Genomic DNA, 12,577 nt, shown 5'->3' with positions numbered 1-12,577 from the left:
TGTCTGAAATTTTTAGAGTATGAAAACGCGGTTTTTCACCCAAAATTCGACTTTGCGCCCATGACCCGCAAACTTCACCCACATTTGGGCGACTGTCCTGGGGTACCTCACCACATATTGACGCCCCCCTGGCGTGGAAGTAGGGGAAACGTGTCAATTTTCACAAAATCGTGATTTTTTCAAAATATTTCTAAGTGTCAAGGACACTTTTGGATAATCTTCCCCAGGCTCCTGGAAGCCTCCTCGGTACGCCTCCTGCGGTTTCCCCCTGCCTGGAAGTCTGACACTTGTCTGAAATTTTTAGCGCATGAAAACGCGGTTTTTCACCCAAAATTCGACTTTGCGCCCGTGACTCGCAAACTTCACCCACATTTAGGCGACTGTCCTGGGGTACCTCACAACATATTGACGCCCCCCTGGCGTGGAAGTAGGGGAAACGTGTCAATTTTCACAAAATCGTGATTTTTTTCAAAATATTTCTAAGTGTCAAGGACACTTTTGGAAAATCTTCCCCAGGCTCCTGGAAGCCTCCTCGGTACGCCTCCTGCGGTTTTCCCCCGCCTGGAAGTCTGACATTTTTTACAGTGCGAAAATACGGTTTTTCGCTCAAAATTAAACTTTCCGCCCATGGAACGAACACTGTGCCCCCACCTTGGAGAGTCGCTATGGCGTACTCAGGGTGACTATTAAGCCCACAGACAACCTCCACAGGCCGACTATTAAGCCCCCTCCGTCTTCCGCAGGGCCGACTATTAAGCCCTCCACCGACTTCCGCAGGGCCGACTATTAAGCCCCCCTCCGACTTCCACAGGGCCGACTATTAAGCCCCCCTACGGAGTCCACTCAGCCAGCGACTGAAACGTGGTGAGCGGGGTGTGCGCATCCCGGCCGCGCCCAAAGTGCTTCGCCGCGGTCATGGCTGTCGCCACCAAAAACGGCAAATGTTTGTTTCGGCCAAGCTGCAAGGATACATCTCGGAACACAAAAACCAAACCGGTGGGGACATCCTACAGAGAAACACCGAGCCTGCTCTAGGGGACAGGGACAGAAGGCCGTTCGCCTTCCGAGAGCCCTCACCTGGGTGAGGACCCAAGATGTGCCCTTCTGACAGTGGTTACCTCCAGAGAACCAGGACCCCCGTGGGAAGGGTCCTGCCAAGCTCGGGTCGCCCAGATTCGCCTCTCTCACTCGGGTCACGCGCCCAGCCAACGTCCGCAGAAGACTTCCGATAAACACCGAGCCTGCTCTGGGGGGACAAAGACAGAAGGGCGTCCGCCTTCCGAGAGCCCTCACCTGGGTGAGGACCCAAGATGTGCCCTTCTGACAGTGAAAACCTTCAGAGAACCAGGACCCCCGTGGGAAGGGTCCTGCCAAGCTCGGGTCGCCCAGATTCGCCTCTCTCACTCGGGTCACGCACCCAGCCAACGTCCGCAGAAGACTTCCGATAAACACCGAGCCTGCTCTGGGGGGACAAAGACAGAAGGGCGTCCGCCTTCCGAGAGCCCTCACCTGGGTGAGGACCCAAGATGTGCCCTTCTGACAGTGATTACCTCCAGAGAACCAGGACCCCCGTGGGAAGGGTCCTGCCAAGCTCGGGTCACCCAGATTCGCCTCTCTCACTCGGGTCACGCGCCCAGCCAACGTCCGCAGAAGACTTCCGATAAACACCGAGCCTGCTCTGGGGGGACAAAGACAGAAGGGCGTCCGCCTTCCAAGAGCCCTCACCTGGGTGAGGACCCAAGATGTGCCCTTCTGACAGTGATTACCTCCAGAGAACCAGGACCCCCATGGGAAGGGTCCTGCCAAGCTCGGGTCGCCCAGATTCGCCTCTCTCACTCGGGTCACGCGCCCAGCCAACATCCGCAGAAGACTTCCGATAAACACCGAGCCTGCTCTGGGGGGACAAAGACAGAAGGGCGTCCGCCTTCCGAGAGCCCTCACCTGGGTGAGGACCCAAGATGTGCCCTTCTGACAGTGAAAACCTTCAGAGAACCAGGACCCCCGTGGGAAGGGTCCTGCCAAGCTCGGGTCGCCCAGATCCGCCTCTCTCACTCGGGTCACGCACCCAGCCAACGTCCGCAGAAGACTTCCGATAAACACCGAGCCTGCTCTGGGGGGACAAAGACAGAAGGGCGTCCGCCTTCCGAGAGCCCTCACCTGGGTGAGGACCCAAGATGTGCCCTTCTGACAGTGATTACCTCCAGAGAACCAGGACCCCCGTGGGAAGGGTCCTGCCAAGCTCGGGTCACCCAGATTCGCCTCTCTCACTCGGGTCACGCGCCCAGCCAACGTCCGCAGAAGACTTCCGATAAACACCGAGCCTGCTCTGGGGGGACAAAGACAGAAGGGCGTCCGCCTTCCGAGAGCCCTCACCTGGGTGAGGACCCAAGATGTGCCCTTCTGACAGTGATTACCTCCAGAGAACCAGGACCCCCCGTGGGAAGGGTCCTGCCAAGCTCGGGTCACCCAGATTCGCCTCTCTCACTCGGGTCACGCGCCCAGCCAACGTCCGCAGAAGACTTCCGATAAACACCGAGCCTGCTCTGGGGGGACAAAGACAGAAGGGCGTCCGCCTTCCGAGAGCCCTCACCTGGGTGAGGACCCAAGATGTGCCCTTCTGACAGTGATTACCTCCAGAGAACCAGGACCCCCCGTGGGAAGGGTCCTGCCAAGCTCGGGTCACCCAGATTCGCCTCTCTCACTCGGGTCACGCGCCCAGCCAACGTCCACAGAAGACTTCCGATAAACACCGAGCCTGCTCTGGGGGGACAAAGACAGAAGGGCGTCCGCCTTCCGAGAGCCCTCACCTGGGTGAGGACCCAAGATGTGCCCTTCTGACAGTGATTACCTCCAGAGAACCAGGACCCCCGTGGGAAGGGTCCTGCCAAGCTCAGGTCGCCCAGATTCGCCTCTCTCACTCGGGTCACGCGCCCATCCAACGTCCGCAGAAGACTTCCGATAAACACCGAGCCTGCTCTGGGGGGACAAAGACAGAAGGGCGTCCGCCTTCCGAGAGCCCTCACCTGGGTGAGGACCCAAGATGTGCCCTTCTGACAGTGATTACCTCCAGAGAACCAGGACCCCCCGTGGGAAGGGTCCTGCCAAGCTCGGGTCACCCAGATTCGCCTCTCTCACTCGGGTCACGCGCCCAGCCAACGTCCGCAGAAGACTTCCGATAAACACCGAGCCTGCTCTGGGGGGACAAAGACAGAAGGGCGTCCGCCTTCCGAGAGCCCTCACCTGGGTGAGGACTCAAGATGTGCCCTTCTGACAGTGATTACCTCCAGAGAACCAGGACCCCCGTGGGAAGGGTCCTGCCAAGCTCGGGTCGCCCAGATTCGCCTCTCTCACTCGGGTCACGCGCCCAGCCAACGTCCACAGAAGACTTCCGATAAACACCGAGCCTGCTCTGGGGGGACAAAGACAGAAGGGCGTCCGCCTTCCGAGAGCCCTCACCTGGGTGAGGACCCAAGATGTGCCCTTCTGACAGTGATTACCTCCAGAGAACCAGGACCCCCGTGGGAAGGGACCTGCCAAGCTCGGGTCGCCCAGATTCGCCTCTCTCACTCGGGTCACGCGCCCAGCCAACGTCCACAGAAGACTTCCGATAAACACCGAGCCTGCTCTGGGGAGACAAAGACAGAAGGGCATTCGCCTTCCGAGAGCCCTCACCTGGGTGAGGACTCAAGATGTGCCCTTCTGACAGTGAAAACCTTCAGAGAACCAGGACCCCCGTGGGAAGGGTCCTGCCAAGCTCGGGTCACCCAGATTCGCCTCTCTCATTCGGGTCACGCGCCCAGCCAATGTCCACAGCGGATTTCCGACAAATTTTCACTGAAAATTCAACTTTGTGCCCATGAACCAGACACTTTACCCACACTTGGGTCTCTATCTTGGGGTACTTTACAACATATTGACGACCCATGAGGTTGAAGTAGGGAAAATGTGAGATTTTTTTTTTTTACAAAATCGGGATTGTCTCAAAATTTTTCTAAATGTCAAGGACCCTGCCTGCAATTCTTCCCCAGGATCCCTGGAAGTGTCCTTGACATAACACCTGAGATTTTTCCCTTTCTGAATGTATGACACAACAGGATTCGAACCCGAGACGCCAGCTCGGCAAGGCCGCAGCGCTAACAAGTGAGCCACCGTGCTTTGACTGGGATCGATGGATCCAGTTAGTACCCAATCCGTTACAGATATGACTGATCGACAGCCGTGTAGGTGCCACCCCCTGGGGCTGAGTCATCCCCCGTGATGCCGTATAGGCGATTATGGCAGGTGGATCCGGTCAGGTGCCACCCCTGGGGCTGAGTCATCCCCCGTGATGCCGTATAGGTGATTACAGCAGGTGGATCAGGTGAGGGATATATCATCAACCCTACGGATGTTTAGCGACCGTGGAGGTGCCACCCCCTGGGCTGACTCAACCCCCGTGGTGACCTATATCAGAGTACGGCAAAACACATCCGGTTAATTTCAATCACCTCAGCTGGCGTCTTTCACCTGCGTGGCTGACTCGCGCGGAGGAAAATCATTTGCCACAGTTCAAGACACAGAGAAACACGGCACTTTAATAAACTATTACGAGACGCTCTGTTTGACTGCGGGAAACCCTTCGCAATGGAGCGGTGAGTAGAAGACATTTGTCGGCCACGTAGAGACACATGAATGTACCTTGTAGTGGAGTTGTACACTTGCTGGCAAGGTGACCGGTTTTATTGCTTGTGTCTCCCCCGCAGGCACCCACGGACACCACTTACATGCCCCGTGTGCCACAGGGTAACCAAATATATATCCACACATCTGAGAAGGGTATGCCTGAGGTCACACGGTGATTCGGAGATAAAAACCGCCATAGCCTCCGCAAAGTATCAACTTCGCTGTATCGCCAACAAGGGGACAACAATCCAATTCAGTGAGCTCAAGCCCCTCCAATCCTTGGAGGAGACTGTAGCCTTCTTAGAAGGTCGCGGCTTTTTGATAGCAAACAAGCCTAGGTTTGAGTCACAAATCACACCACTGACCTGTGAAGGGCCCGCTCAGGTACCAACTGACAATCCGGAGCTCCGCCCAGGCTCCATGCCAGAGCTAGATTCAGATGTGATGGATGTGCCTTTCCTTTTACGGCCGGGAGACAGTCTGGAGGGAGACCCGTGCCCCCCGCCAGAGCTAGATTCAGATGAGATGGACGTGCCTTTCCTTTTACGGCCAGTAGACAGTCGGGAGGGAGACCCATGCCCCACGCCAAAGCTAGATTCGGATGAGATGGATGTGCCTTTCCTTTTACGGCCGGTAGACAGTCGGGAGGGAGACCCGTGCCCTGAGCCTGACCACACAGGGAGCATTTCTGACCGCATAGGCAATGAGGAGGTCATGGATGGCAGCAATTTAAGTATCCAGAAAAGGGAATGGAAAGACAAAAACCGCACGGCTACCAAGGCCGCCGGATTGTACAAGCGTCACTCATTGAATCACCCCATGTTAAAGGGGTTCCACTCGTACCTAACAGTTACCCATGGGGTCCCAAACTGTCAACAGGAGGTATCAAACGTAGCACGGTTTCTATTTTTTGTGAACCCAAAATCTGTAACTCTGGAGTACCTCGTAAAACCAAACCAGGTTAATAATTTTTTTCAACAACTTGGAAAACTCCATCTATCGAGCCAGACCTCCCTCAAAATGTTGAAGCATATACGGAGATTTACCATGTATCAGATGAGGGCTACCAAACTGAGACTAGAGAATCCTCAACTTTATAAGGCATGCGAAGTGTTCATGAATTTTACAACAGACCTTCAGAAATCATTGTACAAGGGAGCCTGCCGAGAGTCTGTAAGTAAAAGGTACACCGTTCAAAAGAGCCAATATTCAGCGCATTGTTACCAAACCTTGGATGTTGGTTAATTGCCTTTATTTTTCCCCACAGGTACGATCTATTGATGAAGCCATCAAAGTCACCCAAGGACTGCCAGATTATACTGGAGGAGGCAAGGCCAACATTTCTAGCTAGCATCGAGGCTGTGACAGATGGCGGATCAGAAGTAGATCGCCGGGAAGTGGTACTGTACCTCGAGGCCCTTCTGATTCTAAAACATCTCCAAAGACCAGGTGTTGTTCGTAACATGACGGTAAGTCGTCGGGCCCTGTGGGTCAGCGGTATTTGCTGAACCGGTTCAATATTTTTCCACCTTTTTTTTTTCACATCGTAGGTTTCAGAGTGGAATGAGAGGATCCATCACACGTACCAAGGAAGACGCAAGACAATTGTGGGTGTGAAGACTCACAAGTGCTCCACCTCTCAGGTAGCAACTTTTGTACTTTCAGAGGAAGAGGAATCGGTAAGCTTTTCTCAAAGCCAGGGAACCCAGGCAACCCCACTCATTGTGGGGAGCAAAACACTCTCTTGTCCCCATGTAAAACCTTTTGGAGGGGTGCCCCCAGACTGGAGAGTAACATATATATATTTTTTTTCTTTTTCAGTGGTTCAATGCGTATGCGGAATATGTCAGACCGGTCTTTACCTTTGGCCGAAAGATTATCACAAACTTTTTCGTGACGTGTACCGGGAAGGTCATAAAAAATCCATCCATGAGACTCAGACGATACCATTCAAGGTAAGGTAGCCACAAGTCAAGTGACCCACAGCCATAAGTAGCAACCGGTACTAACAATGTGCTTTCCTCCGTAGCTACAACCTCCCAAACATCACCAGCCACCTTGTACGGCGGATTTGCGAGACATGGACTTTGTCACAATACACAGATTGCGAAAAGCGCTTGTTTGCACGCTACTTGGCACATACAAACGATGTGGCCGAGAGAGTTTACCGGGAGAAGACCCTGACCGATATGTGCCGTGCCCAAGAGCTAGTGTTCAACGCAGGAAATCATGAGGACGCAAAAATTATGTCGCCAGTAATGGCATCAACCAGTGAATTGGATAACGAGGTGGTAGACCTCACGGAAAGTGATACCGAGTCATCCGATTCTACTGAGGAGTATAGTCTCAAGAATATTCGGCTCATCCCAATCAGGAGAACAAAGCCCTTGTGAATATGTCAATTTTTATCTGACATTAATAAAATTATTCAAATGTACATTCATCTTTGCCTCTTTGACTTGCCTCACTTTTCTCCCACTTTGGGGACCCTTTCGGGGTACTCTGCAACATATTGAAGCCCCTCTTGGGTGGGGGGTAAGGGGAAATGTGATTTTTTTTTTTCTCAGAAAATTGCCCAAAATTTTCCAAGTGTCAAGGACTCTTCCAGAAAAGCTTCCCCAGGCTTCTGGAAGTGTCCTCGGTACACCTCCAGCGGTTTCCCCCTGCCTGGAAGTCTGACACATGTCTGAAATTTTCAAAGTGTGAAAGTATGGTTTTTCACCCAAAATTCAACTTTCCGCCCATGAACCACAGACTTCACCCACACTTAGGTCACTGTCTTGGGGTACACCTCCAGTGCTATGTCACGGTCATCACTGTTGTCACAAAAAATTGACTTTTGTTTAGGCCAAGCAATTTGAGGACGGCACGGCAGCCAGCAGCCCGTACGGTACAGGGGTTGATCAGACCCCCGTACGTCCGGTTGTGGTCTCCGTGCCCCGAAGGGGTTCCCGCTTCTCGCCTGCACCAGGCACGGCAGCCAGCAGACCGTACGGTCCAGGGGTGGGTCAGACTCCCGGACGTACGGTTGTGGTCTCCGTGCCCCGAAGGGGTTCCCACTTCTCGCCTGCACCAGGCACGGCAGCCAGCAGACCGTACGGTCAGGGGTGGATCAGACCCCCGTACGTCCGGTTGTGGTCTCCATGCCCCGAAGGGGTTCCCGCTTCTCGCCTGCACCAGGAACGGCAGCCAGCAGACCGTACGGTCCAGGGGTGGGTCAGACCCCCGTACGTCCGGTTGTGGTCTCCGTGCCCCGAAGGGGTTCTCGCTTCTCGCCTGCGGCAGGCACAGCAGCCAGCAGACCGTACGGTCCAGGGGTGGGTCAGACCCCCGTACGTCCGGTTGTAGTCTCCGTGCCCCGAAGGGGTTCTCGCTTCTCGCCTGCGGCAGGCACAGCAGCCCGTACGGTCCAGGGGTTGATCAGGCCCCTGTACGTCTGCCCGTGGTCTCCGTGAGTCTTTCGCCCCTATACCCAGGGACCACACCTATGGCCATTTAGCTCAGTTGGTTAGAGCGTGGTGCTAATAACACCAAGGTCGTGGGTTCGATCCCCGTACGGGCCAAGCACATCTACAAACGCCCCTATACCCAGATGACCAATTTGCACATCAGGGTCGCTGCGGACCTCCACCAGAGTTTCCTCTGGCTTCGTCCTGCCCAGGCATAGCTCACCATCTTTCGGGTCCTATCGCGCACTCATGCTCCACCTCCCCGACAGAGGCGGGCCGATGGTGCACCCGCCGTGTCAACCCCCCGGAGCGGGCGGCGGGATCCCACCTCGGCCGGAGCGCCCCGGCCTTCACCTTCATTGCGCCACAGGGTTTCACGTCGCAACGGGGGGAGTGACGATGGTAAACCCCATCAGGTGGGCCCAGGGCAGGTGAGTCTGGCCTTGGGGGGATGTAAGGGATAAAGGAGAAGAGACCATCAGGGCACGGAGCCTCAGGCCTCCCTCGTTGTCACCCTTGCGAGGGGACCCCAGCTGCGCCATGGAGGCGATAGATGGAGGGGCAACCCTCAGACAGGCATAGCCCCGGGAGCACCCCGGGGCCGCAAGGTGCGTTCGAAGTGTCGATGATCAATGTGTCCTGCAATTCACACTTAATTCTCGCAGCTAGCTGCGTTCTTCGACGCGCGCGCCGAGTGATCCACCGTTAAGAGCCGCGCTTTCTGGTTTGGGGACACTCGGAGGCGCCCCCCTTTTCACTCTCGTGTCAGCCGGCCGCAAAAGACTGGGATGCTTTGGAGGGTTGTTTTCAAATCTCGGCCCTGTTGCCCGGGCGCTCGGCCTCCCCGTCCCTCCCTCCAGCGGGGAGGAGAACAAAGGAGGGCTCGAGGCTTCTCAACCTACCGCCCAGACCCACATACCCCGGGGAGGGGTATGTGAGCGCACAGGAGAATGGTACCCGGGACGGCCTTTCGCGTACGCGGGGGGCTTCTTATTTTTCCTCGGCAGGCAGCGGCAGGGCAACAATCGTCGGCGCGAGGCCGGGCGTCTTTTTCCTGGGCGACGGAGCGAGAGGGGCTCCCCGCACCCTCCCGACGTCGCCCGCCCGCTGTCCTCACGTGCCCTCACCGTCCCCACCCTGCGGAGCGCCCTGGCGAAGCAGAAAGAGACCTACCACCGCCCCCATCACGTTCGGTACCCTTCGGGGATTTGGCGGGCGGCTGGCCTCCTGATCTGCACCTCATCGGTATTTTTCACTCGCCCATTAAAGATCCTTCCACAGGTTCATCTAGGGAAACCTTGTTACGACTTTTACTGTCTCTAGATAGTCAAGTTCGATCGTCTTCTCGGCTCTCCACCATGGGTCTTGGCCGAACCCGGCGGGGCCGATCCAAGGACCTCACTAAACCATCCAATCGGTAGTAGCGACGGGCAGTGTGTACAAAGGCCAGGGACTTAATCAATCGAGGGAGAGAAGCCAGATAGGAAGCCCCGCAGCGGGAAGGGCACCCGGAGGAAGGGAAATCCTCCTCGTCGTCCGTGCCAGCAGGCGGGCATCCCGGGGCGTCACCTTGCGGAGGAAAAAAGGAGCCTGAACGGCGAGTGCAGTGCCACTGGGGAGATCGTGCACGCTGTACGGTGCGAGGCGGCCGATGCGGAGGGTGTCTGGAAAAAAAACCCACCTTGCACGGAGAGGGCGAGGTGACTGGCCTCCGGAGGACGCCACGGCTCCCCTGCCTCGTGACCCACCGCTCCCGGGGCGACACACAGAGTCGCTGCTGGGGAGAGGGGCCAGGGCGGTGGGGGGCCTATGCGGCGCCACCATCTGGCTTAGACCCGGCCTCCCGATCGGAGGGCATCTGTTGTAAAAACCACCCCTTGCACGGGGAGGGCCGTAGGTGACTGGCCTTCGGAGGACGCCACGGCCACCCTGCCTCGTGACCCACCGCTCCCGGGGCGACACACAGAGTCGCTGCTGGGGAGAGGGGCCAGGGCGGTGGGGGGCCTATGCGGGGCCTCCGTCTGGCTTAGACCTGCCTCCGCCGCGGGGGGTCCTCGACCCACCGGCGGACGGGCGCGAGGAGTGGGAGAGGGGGGCTGGCCGTCGGGGTCCACCGCGGCTCAGGCGCAGAGCCCGCCAGCGACGCGGAGGTCGCACGGGGGGCGCAGTTGGCCTGGCCGTGTCGGCGTCGCCCTATGGCGTAGTCCCTCGTCCCGGGCTCTTGCCCGTAACCTCAAAGGAGCCCCAACCGAGCGGCGTCTCCCCCCCAAAGCCGTGCCTCCGCTGTTGAGAACAGAAGAAGCCCGGGGCGGCAGTTCGCCGGGTACTCCCCTTCGCCAAAACTCTTTTTGCCCCACTCGTCTCTCCCTTTTCGCTCTGGGGCGTCCGCTTGGTCTCTCTCTCTCTCTCTCTCGCTCTCTCCCTCTCGCGCTCCCTTCCGAGCCGCCTCGGAGGACGTCGGACGAGCGGGGAAGGCGACGGCGTTCGGCCGGGCACACCACGCGGTGAGAACCCACTCCGCCTGCCTCCCCACGCGTCTGTCGTCCCCCCACTATCGTAGGGGCTCGGGAAAAGACTGGAGAACGCGGAGCTCGGCGGTGGCGTGGAAGCGCCACCCACCGCCGCCGCTCTCGCCGATGCCCACCGCGGAGGCCGCCCATCGGACGCTGGGTGGGGGTCGGCACGGGCCTCCGCGGGCGAGCTGCGCATCTGGAAGTCAAAGGGCCGCCCTCGGAGAAGATCGTTGTGCTACCCCGCGCGGGGAGCGATTCGGACGACGGGCCCCCACGCCGAGGTGGGTGGGCGCCCCGCCATTCGCCCGCGCGGGTCGTCGGACCCCTGCCGTACCACAGTTCGGGTCAAACTCCCCCTCTGCACGGCAGCCACCGTCCTGCGAACGGGAGGCGACTGCCGGCGTGCACGCCCAAGGATGCGTGCCTGAATCCCGGGGGGTAAAAGAGGAAGGAGACCGCCCGCCTTAGACCGACGCGGGCTCCAAAGCCCGGGCCGAGCGAGCGGCACCACCTCCCCACCCGGGAGCGCTGAGCCAAATCGATCGGAGGAAGAGCCGGTGGGGGGCATGGGTGAGAAACCCCACCCGCTGCCATCCTTCCCCTCGGGGAGACGGGGAAGAAACATGCCCGATAGTCCTGGAGGTCCCTCTCCGACACGCTACGGGCGCCCTCAAGACGGAATCCGGGTCACAGTGCGATTCTCTCATAGGTCTCCCCGGTGGCGTGGAAGCGGGAGACATCCGACACAGAGAAACGCCAAGCCTGCTCTGAGGGGACCGAGTCAGGGGGTGCAATCCGCCCTCCTGGAGCCCTCCTCGGGACGAAGACTCCAGATCTGCCTCCCTTCTGACATCCGTCACCCTCGGAGAACCAGAACACGCTTGGGGAGGGTCCGTTCAGGCTCAGGCGACCCGGGAAACGCGTCTCTGACTTGGGGCAGACGACCGGCAAGAGTCCCCCTGGAGCCGCGGAAGCCTGGTGTCGACGCGAGGGCGGACTTCCATGCAAACAGGGGGGTACTCGCCAAACCGCCTACCCGACTTGAGGAACCACGAAAACATCGGAAATCAGTCGGGCCCGAGAGGTACCCCTCTCTCCTATATCCTGCAGCTGGTGTGCAAAAGTGGGTATTTGCATGGCGAAACACCGACCCCCACTTTAAGGGAGCGAAGCCGAAAAGTGTCCGACTTCCTGGAGCTGTGCGGCGGATCCGGCGGCCAGAAATTCCTCATTCCGGTTCTATTTTTTTTTTTTTCGATTTTGCGAAATTTGGCGGCCAGGCGGCGTAGCTGGGGCCTGGACTAGCCCGAAACACCTGGAGCCGGCGAGCGGAACGAATTTCCCAACGTTCTGCGGCTCCCGGAAGCCAAAAACGCATCGCCGAAAAATTTCAAAGTCCCAAGGACTCGTTCTTGAAAATCGATCCGGGGGCCATGGAAGTGTCCTCGGTACAGCTTCAGAGCTTTCCCCCCGCCTGGAAGTCTGAAAGTTCTATGTTTGTTCTAAGTGGAAAATCGCGTTTTTTTCAGTGTTCCACCCATCAGACCCAAACTTTGCCCACGCTTAGGTCTCTGTCTCGGGGTGCTTTACAACATATTGACGCCCCTTTAGGGTGGAAGTAGGGGAAAGGGGTCATTTTTCACAAAATCGGAAATTTCTCAAAATATTTCTAAGTGTCAAGGACACTTTTGGAAAATCTTCCCCAGGCTCCTGGAAGCCTCCTCGGTACGCCTCCTGCGGTTTCTCCCTGCCTGGAAGTCTGACACTTGTCTGAAATTTTTAGAGTATGAAAATGCGGTTTTTCACCCAAAATTCGACTTTGCGCCCATGACTCGCAAACTTCACCCACATTTGGGCGACTGTCCTGGGGTACCTCACAACATATTGACGCCCCCCTGGCGTGGAAGTAGGGGAAACGTGTCAATTTTCACAAAATCATGATTTTCTCAAAAT

At 57.5% G+C, this 12,577-nt stretch overlaps 1 long non-coding RNA gene and 1 other non-coding gene across 2 annotated transcripts in view; both read right to left on the bottom strand.

Annotated features, from left to right (window-relative positions):
• LOC138672168 (uncharacterized) overlaps positions 1-12,577 on the bottom strand; it is a 209,129-nt gene that overhangs the window by 126,036 nt on the left and 70,516 nt on the right. The window lies entirely within an intron of this gene.
• LOC138673696 (5.8S ribosomal RNA) lies at positions 8,674-8,825 on the bottom strand. The gene has a single exon (XR_011320313.1). It is a non-coding gene; the product is annotated as a 5.8S ribosomal RNA (ribosomal RNA).

Source organism: Ranitomeya imitator, chromosome 3 (genome assembly GCF_032444005.1).
Source record: "Ranitomeya imitator isolate aRanImi1 chromosome 3, aRanImi1.pri, whole genome shotgun sequence".
Classification (NCBI taxonomy): Eukaryota; Metazoa; Chordata; class Amphibia; order Anura; family Dendrobatidae; genus Ranitomeya; species Ranitomeya imitator.
Note: the sequence above shows the minus strand (reverse complement) of the source record. Positions and strands in the feature narration are given on the sequence as shown.